This window comes from Lissotriton vulgaris, chromosome 4_1 (assembly GCF_964263255.1).
Source record: "Lissotriton vulgaris chromosome 4_1, aLisVul1.2, whole genome shotgun sequence".
In the NCBI taxonomy this organism is placed as follows: domain Eukaryota; kingdom Metazoa; phylum Chordata; class Amphibia; order Caudata; family Salamandridae; genus Lissotriton; species Lissotriton vulgaris.
The window spans coordinates 1,203,490,402-1,203,506,937 of NC_141691.1; the positions used below are offsets into that span (position 1 = coordinate 1,203,490,402).

Here is a 16,536-nt window from a genome sequence, read left to right on the forward strand (position 1 = left end):
CGCCGAGGCGGGGAATTGAACCCTGGTCCAGGGCCGATCTCAGCTTCCGGGTCTGCCGCCTCTAACCCCTGAGCCACACTTCTCCACAGAATTACAGAACCTCACACCAGTGTCTGGTCCTCAGGGTGGGGGAAGGGCAGGTGTGTTGTGTCATGCGCAGTATAAACTGCACGTACCATAAACTGGGAGCATACTACTCAGCTGCGCTACCCAGCAGTCGGCGCTTTCCAGTGTAGCCAAAGCTGCAACATTAGGTGAGTTGTGTGTGCGTTATTTTACACACAACTGTTATCCTACAGGTGACAGAATAGTGCTTGGCCCTGGGACACCATCGATAAATTCCTGCACAGTGGCTCCCACAGGAAACTGCCCAGTAGCTGCCTGCCTCAGGAGCCCAGACAAGGCCTTGCAGAGTAATAACAAAATACGGGAAGCATCTGAGGGTTTTCCGAAAGTGAAAACAGTTCTTCCTGCCAGTCAGTGTATTAGTACCACACTCCTACCTGTCCCAGTACTCTCTCGTCTCTATCAGACCGTCCTCTCCCTTCTGCAATGGGCACTGTTGTAGCCACAAGCATCTTGGATAACACCTCCCATCCCTGCCACTGTGACTATGCCCCACCGCTACCTCCGACAGTGCCCCTCTCTCCAGAGTGGCCTTCTCCCACTATCCCAGCCCCCCTCTCTCCACAGTGCCTTTCTCGCCTGTATCTCAGTGCCCCTCTGCTTACAGTCCCCTTCCCCTCTGTTTCACAATGCCCCTCCCTGCAACAACACTCGCTAACTCCTGTTACAGTACCCCTTGGCTTCCTCCCTCACTCTCAGAGCACCCCTCCGACCATCACTTTGTATTAAAGCATGCACTTGGCCCTGAGTCTTAGTAGTTCGGTCTGGACTGTTCCCGTGAGGCACAGGGTCAAGACTCATTTGCATATGGCCATGTCTGAACTGGGGTGGCTTGGTGAGCAAAATAACGATGGATTAAACCCAGATCTGTGACTTGGAGTGAATGTCTTGCCATTGTGCAACATTCCGTCCATCATCTTGTGTGTTTTGCTGGGCCCTGAGTATCCATACTTTGAGTCCGCACGTGAGACCGCAAAGTCCTTCTCAGTCTTGGCCACTCGAACCAGGAGGCTTTCCCAATTACCCCCTAACCAAAGAGAGGATACACAGGGAATTTCTCAGCTTTGATCTGGAGAAAAATAGCATTGATTCTAAAATGTGCTATCAGAGGGGCTAGGCTGTGTTGAGCGCTCTGTACTTTGCCCCACCCCCACAAGCCTGCTGAGGTCTATCGCCACACACCTTCTCTTCACCTCCAAAGACCCATGTCCCGTAAACCCCTGCTGCATATTTACAGACTTATGTCTCTGTTGGGGAGAGATCAGAGTTTTGTCTAGTTTAAGTTTTGACTGTAGCACAGAGGGGTAATGTAGAACGTGTACCATGCAGATGACAGATCTATATCATGTGGATAGCTCAGTGGGTTTCTGTTTTTTGTCACAGACGTCCTTTTGTTACTCGCTGATCATGAATTACAATCCTAATACAGCAACTACGGCAGACTCAGTTGCTTTAGTAGTTACAACAACAATAACAAAATATATTTTTATGGCATAAAACTTAAAGTTAAGGAATCGCTATTGTGTGTCTTGGACAACACTGCTGTGCATTGATGAGACAGGCCAAGAATGATACACTCCTGTCACCTCTCAACTTTACATAATTAATGACTGTATATTTAATAAAGCAGATGTGTAAGATTTGCTTGCTCTATCTGAGTATCTGCTTATCTTCCTCCCCTTTAAACTTCACTCCTTCACTTCTCTCCTTTCTTACTTCAATTCCTGCCCTACATCTGTGTTTTCTCTTAATCGCCACCTCCCCTCATTAAATGCTTTACATTGTTCACCTTTCCATCTTTCCCTTCCACTCTACTCTCACACGCTCCCCATTGTTCGCTTTTCTTCCCTTGCCTTTCTCCTCTTTTCACTTTTCCTTCTCATCATGTTCCACTCCAGTCTTGTACAACCAAACTCTGCTTTCCACATTTCTCTTCACATTGTCTACTGCACCTATCTTTGCCTTTAGACCTCTCCTCCTCCCACACTCTCCCTTCTAATGTTTTCCTTCTTGCACATATGTTTATATCTACTCCAGGAATCTGTGTTCTATCTCAAGGTCATATATTGAAATCTTGGTGTGACCATAAGGGGCATGTGTATCAAGCAAATTTGCATTCGCAAAGGCCGAAATTCGCTGAATTTCGGCCTTTGCGAATGCGAATGTGCAGAACGGGATGTATGAACGTTGAAGCCATGGAAAATAGGGAATCCCAAAAACTGTGATTCTGTAGAATGCGAAAACAGGCATTCTGCGAAAAAATAGCGATATTGCCTTTTGCGATTTTTCCGTTTGCGAAAATCGCTAAATGAAAATCGCAATTGTACAAATCACATAAAAATCACAGAATGGCAATTTTTCGCAATATACAGAATTGCAATGATATGTATGAAAAATTCGCAATTTGCGATTTTCGCAAAATCGCAAAATACAGAATCGCATTTACCACCAAGTAGGAGCAGGTGGTAACCAGGTGCAAACTATTTAAGCAGCAAGAGAATTCAAAAAACTGTTTGCCACAATGGCGGGGCTTTACATCATAGCAAGGAGGATGCGACTGAGAGCTGCTGCACAGGGGAGGCTGCGGCAGGAGAGGGTATTCCGTTTGCGCATCAGCATCTCCCAGCGCCTTGAGGAGGAGCTCTACACCCATTACAGGCTTGACGAAGACAGCATAAATTATTTAATAGCAGAACTCAGACCCTACCTTGAACACCCCACCCGCAGGACAAATGCCATTCCCACTAAAATACAGGTCCTGTGTTCACTACACCTCTTGGCCTCTGGAAGTTTCCAGGGGGTGATAGCGTCAGCAGGAGGGGTGTCACAAAGTTCCCTTTCGCGATTCTTCCATGCCTTCCTAGATGCCATGGTCCGGAGGATGCAACATCATATTTACTTCCCCAGCACTCCTCAGGCAATTGCACAGACAAAGCAGGACTTCTATCAAATTGCGTATTTTCCACACGTAATAGGATGTATTGATGGCACACATGTTGCAATATCCCCCCCCTCACACAATGAATACATCTTCAGAAATCGGAAATGCTACCACTCACTGAACATTCAGGTGGTGTGTGATGCCAAACACATCATAACTGATATTGTAGCAAAGTACCCTGGCAGCACACATGATGCTTTCATCTTCAGACACAGTGGGATATATCGTAGACTCTCAAGAGGGGAGTTTGGCGAGGGATACCTACTCGGTAAATACCTTCAGACATAGGGGTCATTAGTACAAACTACCATGTGCATGTCACAGGCTAACATATTTTTGTCTAACCCACAGGTGACAGTGCTTATGCTGTTCGTGATTTCATCTTGACTCCCTACCTCAATCCCAACAATGCAAGTGAACGCAGATACAACAGGGCACACATTGCTACTAGAGGCACCATTGAACGGACATTTGGTATCCTGAAAAGCAGATTCCGGTGCCTCCATAAGAGTGGAGGTGCACTCCAATACAGCCCCAATACGTGTTGCAAAATAGTGGTGGCTTGTGCCATGCTCCATAACATTGCCACAAGAAAAGGGACGCCTGTGGAAGTGAGTGACTCTGGATCCTCTGATGTAGAGGGGCATGGACCTGGACGTATGGTAACTGGTAGAGCGGTAGCAGCAGCTGGCCGACAGAGGCGTGATGAGATAATGCAAAACTATTTTTAGGTAAGAAAAAACCAACACAATGCCAAGTAATGCAAGTGTGAAAATTAACTTTAATTCCTTAATGGCAGGAAATGCATGACGTGAAAACGTAAAGTAGTGTAATATGAATCTGTTGCACATGTTACATTCACAGTGCCTTCAAAAACAAAAATGAATGAAGCAAGAGTCAAACGCTGCAGAGCCTAATGGTCATTTGTAGGTGCAGCCCTAGTGGTCCTGGCACTACGGCGTCTCTCCTGCGTTGGTGGTGGTGTGGTGCTGCTCCTAACAGACTGGTTGTCTTCCTCACTGGGAGTCAGCACTCCCGGCCCGGTTGCGCGGATTTGGCGCAACTCATCGACCGCAGTGGTCACCTGCAAGAGTGTGTTGACAATGTCTTGCGCAGCATGAGTAAATTGGCGCTGCATCTCGATGCTGCACCTGGCCTGGATGCTGGACATAGCCATTAAGCGGTTGATGACCCTGGTGTATCTGTCTTGTCTTTGAGTACCTCGGCGCATTTGATCACACACGGCCTGTAGGCCATTCTGCAGGTCCTTCCTGAGTCCACGGAAGCCCTCCCTCATCTCCCTTTGTAATAGTTTTATATTTTTGGCCTGCAGGCGCTGCACCTTCAACATGTTCAGTTCCAGTCCTGCATACACCGATTCATCCCCTCGACCTTGAAATGGATTGGCTGCGCGTCGTCTGCGCCTGGCTGCACTACGTGGGACGTGCTGGTGTGTTGCAGGTCCCTCTTGCTCTGGCAGTGTGTCGACATTGTTGTCATTGTCACCAATTACATCAACCTCATCCTGGATTGGTGCCAGAGGCCTGACAATCTGTCTCCTCCCATGTCTGCGGGTGGTCACTGGGCTCTCATCCCCATCAGTGTCGACATCTTGGCCCCCATCTCCTGACTCGTGACTCTCAGCCACTGTCCCACTGCCTGAGGGCTGTGTTGTAGATGGTGCTGTGAATAGAACAGCACACATTAATTTACTTCACTAACTTGCACTGTGTAAATACATTTTTCACACATATTTCTTTTCCAATGGGCTCTTGTTTCACTGTCAAGAACAGCAGATTATGTGGTAGCCTATTTTTTGTAAAATTTGGACACTTTGAATTACATGTGACTACATCTCCCATAATACATTGCTATGGCTGCCTGTGTGCCTGCTCTGGACTACCTATCTTGTTTCCCATCCCTGGCTCACTGCTGGGGGGTGTGAGGGGGTATGAGGGAGTGTGAGGGTTGTGAGGGCATGAATCTTACCTTTTCCTGCTGCTGGCTGGTCAGAGCTGTTCAAATCAGCCACTCCTCCCACACTCTCTGGTTGCAGGGTCCCCTCAACCAGTTCCTCCAGGGGTGTAGAATCAGGAACAGATGAGGTCCCACCACCTGTTATCCTGGACTGTTCCAGCCTTGAAGCTACTTTCTCCTTCGAGCGCATGTGCAGGTCGTACCATCGCTTTCGGAGGTCCTCTATACTCCGGGGTGTCACACCCACAGCATTGACCTTGTGCTGTATTTCCTCCCAGATCCTCCTTTTGCGGCTCTCTGGCACCTCCCTGGATTTTCTTCCAAATAGAAGTTCATGGTTTGCCACCATTTCATGTATGAGAGCCTCCAACTTTGCCTCTGAAAACTTTTGTTTTCTCTTCCTGGAGGTCTCTGTCTCCTGCTGCTGTGAATCCTGCCTGGGCGTGGCTCCACTCTCTGCCATGTTTCTCAAGGTGCACACTGCTCACTTCCAAACACTCCTTCACTCTGCCTCAGATTCAGGAAGTCAGGTGCAGCATGGGAAGTCACTCACTTCCTGGTTGTGATGTCATCATGCTGCACCAGAATTCGTGATTGGATCATTTTAGAAAATCGCAAAATTGCGATTTTTTTTCCCTCGATTTGCGATTTTTCGCTATTATTGCGATTTCCAGGTGCGATTTGTACAATTATGCGATTCCTACTGGTTAAGGAATCGCATTTGGGATAATCGCAAATAAATAGCGATTTTTAAGGAATCGCTATTTATTTGCGATTTCATTCATACATACCGATTTGCGATTCTGAATGTGTGATTCGGTAAAAATCGCAATTTCAGAATCGCAATTCGGGACTTTCATACATATGCCCCTAAGTCTTTAATCTTTAGATAAAATTAGTGCAATTGAGCTGGATAACAACATTTTTAATTGGGTGTCAAGGCCCCCGCTAGTGAATGTGTGCTTTACAAACATACACAGTGTGTTTCTCCCTCTATCCCTTCATTTCTTCCTTTCACATTCTTTTCATATTTCCTCCTTCTTTCATCCATTACTTATTTATTTCCTTACTTCAGTACTCCTCTTCCTGCCTGCATTTGTTGCTGCCTTCTTTAATGTATTCCCTTCTTCATTCTTTTCTTTTTTTTAAACAGTGCAGTGCAAGCACATTTTCTTTTGTTTGCAAAGCTGCCTCAAGTCCTCAAATGTCCTTTCTCTAATTTGAGTTCACTTTTAAGTTTTTGTCATAGGCTTCCAATATGTTATATTATGTTGTATTTATTTGTACAATGCTCTAATCACCCAGGAGGGTATCCAGGGATTCAGGCAGGTGTGTAGGTGTGAGGTGCCTGAGTTGCTTTTGTGAAGAGCAAGCCCTTCATCTTCTTGCGGAACTCAATAAGGGAGGAGGTGACTCTGATGTGTTGAGGCTTGTGGATGTGGGCGGAGCCAATAAAGGGAAGTGAGTGATGCCACTGGAGGGAGTGGGCGGAGCTCGGGAAGTGGGTGTGGGCTCGTTAAAGACTGTAAGCACCTGAACTTCATATTTTACAAATTAAGAACTGGTCGAGGGTGGTTCCCTGTATGCCGGCGTTGTGAAGTCTGGCTGCAAGAGTACAGTGGGAGATGGTGTTGAAAGCTACGGAGAGGTCCAGTAGGATGAGGGCTGCAGTGTGGCCTTGGTGGAGGAGGCTACGGATGTTGTCTGTGGCTGCGAGAAGGGCAGTCTCGGTGCTGTGGTTACTGCAGAATCCGGATTGGGAAGAGTCGAGAATGGCTTTCTCTTCCATGAAGTTTGTCAGCTGGGCGTTGACAATCTTCTCTGTGACTTTGGCTGTGAAGGTCAGTAGTTATTCAGGTCCGTCGGGTCTACAGAGGGTTTTTTGAGGAGGGGCTTGACTTCTGTGCATTTCTAGTCATCGGGGAAAGTGCTGGATTTGAAGGAGGCGTTGTTGGTGCGTTGTAGCTCGGGCACTATGGCGGAAGCGGCTCTGTGGAAGGTGTGCGGCGGGCAGGGATCTGTGGATGCTCCTGAGTGAGTGCTCTTTATGGTCGTGGTGGTATCTTTAATGGTGACTCGGGTTCAGGTGGTGATGGTGGGCTGTCTGTTGTCGCTGGAGGGAAGGGACGTTTCTGGGGCCTGTTCACTGAAGTTGTCATAGAAGACCATGATTTTTAGCAGGTGGAAGTAGGAGCTGAGCTTGTTGCAGAGGTCCTGGGAGGCTGTGACATCTGTGGCTTCGCTGGGGGTTTGATGAATTGCTGGATGATGCTGAAAAGTTCCATTGAGTTGCTGGAGTTGGTGAGGAATTTGTTCCGGATGAAGGTCCTCTTGGTGAATTTTATAAGTTGGTGGTATTCGGTCATGGTGTTCTTATATGTGATCAGGTCTTCTATGGTTTTGCTGTTTCTACATCTTTTATCGAGACGTCTGCAGGAGGGTCTCGCTTCTTGGACATCGGTCGTGGACCAGGTGGGCTTCAGGGGTCGTTGTCTGTTGGTGGTGCAGAGGGATGTGAGCTTGTCTGCACAGTTGGTGATCCAGAGGTGTAGTTCCTTGGCTAAAGAGTTGGCGTTCTTCAAAGCGGGGATCGCGGATGAAGGTGGAGTTGAGGTGCTACTCTGTGACCTTGCTCAAGTTCCTTTTTCGAGGGCGTGGGTTGGGTTTGTGAGCTATGGGAGCGTTGAAAGAGAAGTGTATGCAATGGTGGTGCATCCAGAGGGGCTGCGTGGTGTGGCTGAGGTGGATGTTGTTCACTCCTGCGAAGATGGGGTGGAGGGTGTGTCCTGCCTTGTGGGTAGGGGTGGTGACGAGCTGTTTCAGTCTGATGTTGGCGAGGTTGTCCAGGAGGGTGATGGAGTTGGGGGTCGCTGAGGATGTCGAGGTGGAAGTTCAGGTCTTCAATGAGTATGTAGTCCATGGAGGCGAAGGCGTGGGGTGCGATGTGGTCCGCAATGGTAGTGGTGAATGAAGAGCGAGGCCCAGTGGGTCTGTAGGTGAGGGTGCCTTGAAAAGTTGTTATAGGGCTGGTCTGAGTCACAGAAGAATTTGTTTGTGGACGCAGGTGTCTGTGTTATTGTCTGTTTTGTTTGTTGTTTAAGCTTCCCAATACTTTTACGTAAATGCTGTATTAAATTATAACAGGGTGGATTGGCATGGTAAGTAAGACTTATTTATCTGACTTGTGTATTATATCAAATGAAGAAAGAAAGGGCTAGGCATTTGGAGGAAATTCCTCACTAGGGCCTGTATGGTCTATATAATCTGCCTTCTCTTGGCCCATCTTTAGTTGCTTACAACAACTCAGCAGTGAACATTGGGAAGCATTCGCTTCACTCCCCTTCCATGGATAATTAAGAGCAACATGTCAGAAAAAGCCAATAACAGTCTGTCCATTCGCCTGCAATGCCAAAGCAGTCTCTTCAAGCAATGGTAAAGTCTCTAACCGAGGCTTATAGCAGACACAGGGTATGCCTGGATACAATTCTAGAAACTTCTAGAAGATTCCCCTGATGGTCCACATCAGTACTTCAAGTCTGTTATTTCACCTTATTTTCTGTTTTCATCCTGGGCCTCATCAGATTAGGATGAGAAGGATGTGTGCTTCCTTGGTGATTCTTCTCCAAGCGGAAAGTACATTCACATGGACGAGCTACAGCTAGTTTCATATAAGTCTTTCAACTTACAATTGCCTCTGAATGAAGAGCAAGCAAGCACAAGTGGAGAGAAGTTTAATCAGTTTCAGAGGCCTGCAATTTCAAGGATTAATGCGATTCCTGCAATTCAAGGATTTTGAAGAGCGAGATCAAAAAAAATAACTGCTCATGTTTCATGGGATGATTATATCCTTTAGCAAAGGGTGAATTTAGAATTACTGCAAATCCCTGTCCTTTGACTCACTCTGGGCAAATCTACTGGTCACACCGCAGAGGTACATTTGAAAGATTCTTTTTAATTTCTGGTTAAGATTTGTAGCTGACTGAAGAAGAATGTTGCTTTCAATTAATGACCTGTGTGGAAGTACAGCGGAAGTTTGTATTAGACATAGCCTTTGAGAATTTAAGAGATTCCACCATGGCTCAATGTGGGGTGCTGGAAGTAAAACATCATCTACAACTGAGAGGCTGAATGGTAGAAGCTGCTCAGAAAACTACCTTTTGAGAATTTTGTTGAATGTATCAGACTTTCTGGTGTCGAGTTGGAATCAGTGGTGTATAAAAGTTTAAGAGGCAAAAGCATACTCAGCCCTTTCCTTGCAAGATCCTTTGAAAACGGGAAGACATTCCATGGAAGAAATTGCCAAAGAAGACTGACGAGCTTTTTTTTCCGGCCCCAAAATTCCTGGTAATCTTCCTCACTCTGATTCTTCTTTCCTTGTCCAAATTCTTAACTTGCCCCACCCCACCCATTGCATGGCTTTCACGAGTAAACTATTTAGGGGCATTTTGGAAATCGAACAGGTAGCTGGATTGTGGAGTGGATTCCTGTCTGGTAAAGGAACAAAGAAAGAAGCTTGGGCATAGAGTGCCAAGTATGAAAGGTGGCGTTTTCAGCTCATAACAGTAAACAATGGAACATGGAAGGAAATATCTGAGTAATGAAGATTGCCTGTGAGTAATCTTCATAACAGAATACCTATACTGTTGGCCGATGTAATACAAGTAATGTCACTTATGAATAAAACTGGGAGGTGTTGGGCAGTTTATCTATGGTAATGATACCAGTAGGCAACAACTTTAACATTGAATAAGCTAACCACAATTTTTATTTATACATCCCTATGAGGAAAAATGCATTTTCTGAATCGTTGCACCTTGGTAAGTGAATCTACCCATGATGCCTCTTTGTTAGCTCCCAGTTATCTCGGAATGTAGTACTACTACAGTTGAGAAATATCCCACAATACAGTAACAGGTACATTTTGTGTGGTATTACTGTACCAAAATCCCACACGACTCGCAATAAGTCTCTTACTGGCAGATGCATCAACGTAGCCTTTTGCTATTCCTAAATAGCGATTTTTAAGGAATCGCTATTTAGGAATAGCAAAAGCCTATGCATGTAGGAATCGCTATTAAAATAGCGATTCCTTAACATTCCTTAATTGCTACTCGCAAATTGCTAGTCGCAATTAAGGAATGCTGTCCCATTCTGCATGAGCAATTTGCGAGTACCAGTAGATACTCGCAAATTGCTCATGCAATTTCAAGGGTGCAAGGGTGTCAAAATGACACCCTGTTGCACTCCTGAAATTGATCTATGCACATATGTTGCGGCATGTGTGTGCGCAACATGAAAGTTTGAAAACTGCACAAAAGTGCTTTTTTCAACGTTTTAGCAAATTACCATGAAGTCCAACTTCTTGGTAATTTGCTCCCCCTATTAGCGAATTCGCTATTTTTTTGACTTTCATGCATTGCATTTAAGGACTCCCAATTTAGGATTCCTTAAATGCAATCGCAATTTAAGGAATCTCAATTTAGAGATTCCTTAAATTGCGATTTTTGCATTTGGGATGATGCATCCCAAATGCAAAAATACCGGCAGAATCTGCCCATTTGCTCCCGGTATTTACTTTGATGCATATGCCTGTTAGTGTTCTGAAGAGGTTTTCACGAAACATTCCTTTGCTCGGGCCTATAAAAGCCCTTTAGATAGCGCTAGCTACGCAAATCCCTATCGCATGTGTTTATTTAAAAAAAGAAAAAAACACGTGACACATAAGCCACTTCGAATCACCACGGTTGCAATGTTGTCTTTAAATGATCAAAGTTGTAGTTTTGCAAGTTGTTGACGTCAGAAAGAGTGCTAATCGTTCGTTGTTAGTCAACTAATGACTCTAAACGCGATGACATGGATCAAACTCGAAATTTTAAGACGGGTGAAACTCTCTGAGCTCTGGAATTCCCAGCACTGGCACTCTTCAGCGTTAATCACTGGCTGTAAAATATTTAAGCGGGTTTCGGCTCCGTCATCACTGCTTCCCTGTCATTTTATTCTTCTGACATTTCTTTGAAGGCGAGATCGCAGGAGGATTCGGCGATCATTCATAACCTGTGTGGCATCAATCAAGTACCTTCCTAAAAGAGCATCACACTTCTCCATTCTAATAGCTACTGTTGAAATGTCAGGCACACCAAACTACAATTTTCTACTTCCATTTTTACGTATTGGCGTATGGGGATAGTTTCAGGAGTGGAATTACATAATATATGCAAATTATAGGCTATAAATTAGCTTGAAGTAAGACATACACATGGGGAAACAAATTGGGTGAACGGAATACGGCACGATATATGTTTAGTTGAATGAAGAAACAGAGAATACATAAAAATAGCTAAACCTAGAAGAACGCCACACATCCTTCTCTAAGAATGCTTCTAATGCGTTGCATGTTTACAACAACAGAAAATCGGTTTGGGAAAGCCATTGTACTACTATAGTAATTAGTGCGTTTCCATCTTGGAATGGAAGCCTTAATATTCCCAAACGCTAGAGGTGAAACAGTGTCCATGTACACCTGAAGCAATGCTTAGTGCACCTGGGAAGTGAGGGGTCACAGTGAAACAGGGAGGAGCTGCCCGACCAATACCTATCCACTGGATCTTCTGTGTTTTGTAATTTCTGGTTTTAATTAAGGAAAGTGAACCATCCCCAAAAAAGCACACCCCGAATCCACTCCATATAGTATCAGTAGCAGCTCGCACAGGTAGGAGTGGTGGGGACTGGGCAGGGTGGGGGGAGGTGGAAGTCGACAGACAACGGGATAAGTAATAATAAATAAATAAAACCACTTACCTTGCTTTCGCCGCATCGCCGACTTGGCGACGGAGGGAGCGCAAGATAAGTGGTTTAATGTATTTATTTTATGTTACTTATCCCATCGTCTGTCGAATTCCACACCCCCAACCTGCCCAACCCACGCACGGCCCACCGCTCTTAGCTGGGCGAGCCGCTACTGCAAAGTATTACCTACCACACTTCCAAATCTAGTATTGTCTCCATGTTTAGATTTATCAAGGATGACACTTGCCATGTTACTCCTTTTTTGGCAGCAGCCATTCTACTTAATACTGCCGGAGTCATGTTCCACTCTATATATATCAGCCAGTTGAGAATAAAGAAGCTATAGAGGTGGAGGAATTCCTGCACATGGAAACCACCATACTGTAGCTGTGGATGCGCAGATGATGTGTCTTTGTCAGACCTTACTAGAGAATGGAGTAGTTCCAAACCCTCTTCGGCGGCTGTTTTAGCAAAAAGCACAATTCAGGAGGCAATGATCTTAATTAAAATTGGTTGGACCAGTCAAGTGTGTTTTCTGATCCAGCTAAAATTACTTGAGGTTTTAAGATTCAGCCAGTCAGATTTAAAAACTCTTGATGACCCTGCAAAGTATCATTCCACCAGTGGTAGAAGACGGATTGCTATGCCAAGCTGCATGGAAAATTTCAGAAGGCATTGGTCATGCAAAGCACTTTTGATTCTAGTTCCACCTTTCAGCAGCAATTGTGGGCTCCAGGCACCAATACTGAATGTGTTGTCCATCTAAGAGCCTAAGGTAAGGCCTGTGGATCAGGAAACTATTTCTTCCAAGCTTTTTTGGAAGTAAATAACATTAATTCAAGGAAGGCTAGAGGGAGAGCAGAATAATAAAAGATGTTCGATTGAAGAGACCACAGACTAGTAAATATTACCATACAAGGAGCATAAATGTGATATCGATATTGTCCTTGGATTGGTATGCTGATGAGACATTAGCAAGGAAAAAACTTTCAGCAAAGTGTACAGTGCTCTTTTCCCTAATTTCTAAGCAAGAGAACATTGGATGTGAAGGCTTGGACATTAAGACTATCCCGTTTATGTCCAATGGAGTATTTTTTTACTTTGTCAGGCAAGGTAAGACAACTACCACAATGGTGGTTTATCCATTTTTTCCACGTCAAACAAAGTTGTGAGAAGCTTAGTGTGACAAAGACTGATGGCATGACTTAGAGTTTGGCAGACCGTGTATTCTGACACAAAATTGACTGAGCACCATGTCCACTAAACTCTCGGACTGCCCACCTCATTTAGAAACAGAAAGCTTCCTGCTGACAGAGCCCTAATCAGCCTTGTGAACAGAAAGCTTGCTCCAACAGCTACTTGGAATAGGGGCTGTCAGAGGAAGGGCATTACACCGCCTGCTCTATAGAGGGCGGACGATGTAATGTCTTTTTTTGTGTCTGTCACCTCTATGCAAAACTTGGCAATGAGGAACAGAAAAACTAATGACCCTTATACATTTGGACAAAGCTTCTAGAGTGTGGGGTAGTTATGTTTTAATCAGAAACTAATTCCCACTTTGTGAGTTTCTTTCTGAAAAACAAAAAAAGTTTAAAAGCTTGGTGAAAGGCTATCATAAACAATGGAGGATGTGCACCACAAACGTTATACCTTGAAGGGATCTGCCATGATGGCAATTCACTTCAAGGTGCAGACACAACCACTGGGTTGCCAGTCATGTCTAAATTTGGTAGTTAATCAGAGTGACAGAGGCAATGCCCTTTGCCACCATGACAGAGTACCTGGAACATTGGAAGGTATACCTGGCTGATGAACCCTAACTAGGGCAAAACCAATCCTATTTTGATGATGTTCCAGTTCAGTAAGACCTGGCCTGGCAGTTCGGGCTGGACTGTTCTTACTGGAGCAGGGTCAAGACTAACTTGCGTATTCCTGGGTCCAAACTGAGGTGGCATGGTGTGCAAATTAACAATGGATTGGAACGCGGCTTTGAGCAATTACCAGTGACTAAGATTAATGTAAGCATTCCATCCATCACTTTTTTATATACAATTCAATTAAGAGCACAGAATATATTATTATGCCAACTGCTTTTGGAAATGGTGGAATTATTGAAGATAATAATACATTTCTGTGCGTAAAAATTCCTGAAGATGATTGACAAGGATACTGATTTTGCAGAACCTGATCTGTTTAGTGTAAGACGTATACCTTAATCTACAATGTCTATAGATATAAATGTGCATCGTGTGGGAGGAAATAAGAAAAGAATGTGAAAGGAAGAAATGAAGGGATAGAGGGAGAAACACACCGTGTATGTTTGTAAAGAACATATTCACTAGCGGGGGCCTTGACACCCAATTAAAAATGTTGTTATCCAGCTCAATTGCACTAACTTTATCTAAAGATTAAAGACTTATGGTCACACCAAAATTTCAATATATGACCCCGAGATAGAACACAGATTCCTGGAGTAGATATAAACATATGTGCAAGAAGGAAAACATTTGAAGGGAGAATGTGGGAGGAGGAGAGGTCTAAAGGCAAAGATAGGTGCAGTAGACAATGTGAAGAGAAATGTGGAAAGCAGAGTTTGGGTGTGCAAGACTGGAGTGGAACATGATGAGAAGGAAAAGTGAAAAGAGGAGAAAGGCAAGGGAAGAAAAGCGAACAATGGGGAGCGTGTGAGAGTAGAGTGGAAGGGAAAGATGGAAAGGTGAACAATGTAAAGCATTTAATGAGGGGAGGTTGCGATTAAGAGAAAGCACAGATGTAGGGCAGGAATTGAAGTAAGAAACTCATAAGAACTAAATTTAGGAATTTTAAAATATCATCGTGAGTCTGCTCTGTTATGATAACTTTTGGATGTAGTGGCAGGGTTATAAAGATAACACAATTTTTGCACTAACAATCTAGGGCCCAAATTGCCTGGTAAAGAACTCTTTTATAGACCTTTTCTATGATTTGAGAGACAAAGTTATATTATCCACTTTTTTTTGTCATATTCTGCCTTGATAATAAAAAAAAACATTTGCATGATAGATAAAAGTTAACTTGCTTTCTCAGATTATAATTTTGGAGCAAATTATCCTTATTTACTGGTGACATGGGATTGGATTACATAATGCACAGTTTGAGGGACTAATGCGCCTATGTATATTGTGACAAAGAGTGGCATTTTCTTCCCTCAATACAAGTACCATCAAAGGCCTCCCATCAACCAGTTAAAAAACGGAGGAGGAGATGAGAACCAACCAATCAGATAGTGGCATCTTGATCGCTGCACGAGTGACTGACCTACCATATACCTGCCATTTGGTAGATGGTATTTCCCACTGAACTTTAACATGGCTTTGTGAAGAGGAATGATAACAGTTGGACAGCTGTGTTTTTTCAGCACTTGTGGGAGCCCAGGTTTAAACTCCTTGGGTTCATGGACTCGCTGTAGATTCCCTAAGCCCCAGGGAGTATTAGAATGTGCTCATCAAACCTGCATCTTGAGGCACTATGGTAAACCATAGGGTTAAATTAGCTATATATAATATATTTATACTAAATATTTAACACTGTCTAGTGTATATATGCAGAACATGTCATTTTTGATTTATGATACAGTTGCAGAACACTTCTTAGAAAGTGTCAAACTCAAGCATAGGTCAAACGTGTTCAAAAAGAAAAAGCACAAGAGAGTTTTATCAGAACATTTGGAATTTTGATTGAGAATCCGAGCCAGTGCAACAGGTTTGTCTAAGCTGGCACTAAAGTTGTGAGAACATGAACAAGTAACACAAAGATATCACAGCATTCAAATTTGAAGTCGAAAACTTAAAGTCAGTCTATAAATTGGGGTTTCGCATAGATGTTTCAATTCTGTAGCTTATTTTAGAAGGAAACCAGGTTCTGTGAGCTTCTGTACATTCGCATTGAAAGACAGCAAAAAATCCCACACATGTTTTGTCATGCAGTGACTTCTTGAGGGCTGTAATTTATGTATAGATATACGATCAGTTATATCTTGTTGAAAATAGAGAACCAAGCTTACATTGTGTTTAAGTGTCCAAAGAAAGGAAGAAGCTATAGGACCCATGTCCAAAAACCAATGAGAGACAAAACAAAACAGGGGGAAGAAACTGTAGTGAGGTTAGATGTGGAACTAGCTGTATCCGTCTAATACACGGAGTAATATTATAGAGCATGATTAAAAAAAAAATTCCGTTAGTCTTGCAAAGTTCAAAAGTGAGTACGAGTGTTTATAGTAGTGATAGAGAAAATGTGAAGAAAAGCGCAAAAGTAGATTTTTGCAGAGATACATCTAAAGAAATGCAGTGAGCAGCAGTTGGCACCAAGTGAACAGTAAGGTTCAACAAGTACATAGTGGGACAAGAGAAGGATTATATACCGACCTAGTAATGATAGATATGTCCGTGTCTTTTAGAGACTCCCATAAGGTTGGTCTCGTGTTGACATATGGAAGAAGCACCACGGTTGGAAAGTAAGTCACTGATAATGTGATCTGGATGGATAGAGTCCCAAAGTCTGTGAAACTTATAGAATAAAGTCACTAAATGACTTCAGGTCTCAAAACAGTACAATATAATGTGGTCCTGTTTAGGGTTGCTAAACGTACATGTGATGCATCAAGTAGTGCCCGCATACCCTGGGGGGTACTATGAGTCAGCTCTTGCATCCACTGTTAAAGAGTTAGG

The 16,536-nt window shown here is 43.9% G+C and overlaps 1 protein-coding gene across 1 annotated transcript in view; it reads right to left on the minus strand.

Annotated features, from left to right (window-relative positions):
- LOC147723041 (molybdenum cofactor sulfurase-like) overlaps window positions 1-16,536 on the minus strand; it is a 1,924,377-nt gene that overhangs the window by 777,913 nt on the left and 1,129,928 nt on the right. The gene's annotated exons all lie outside the window — the stretch shown is intronic.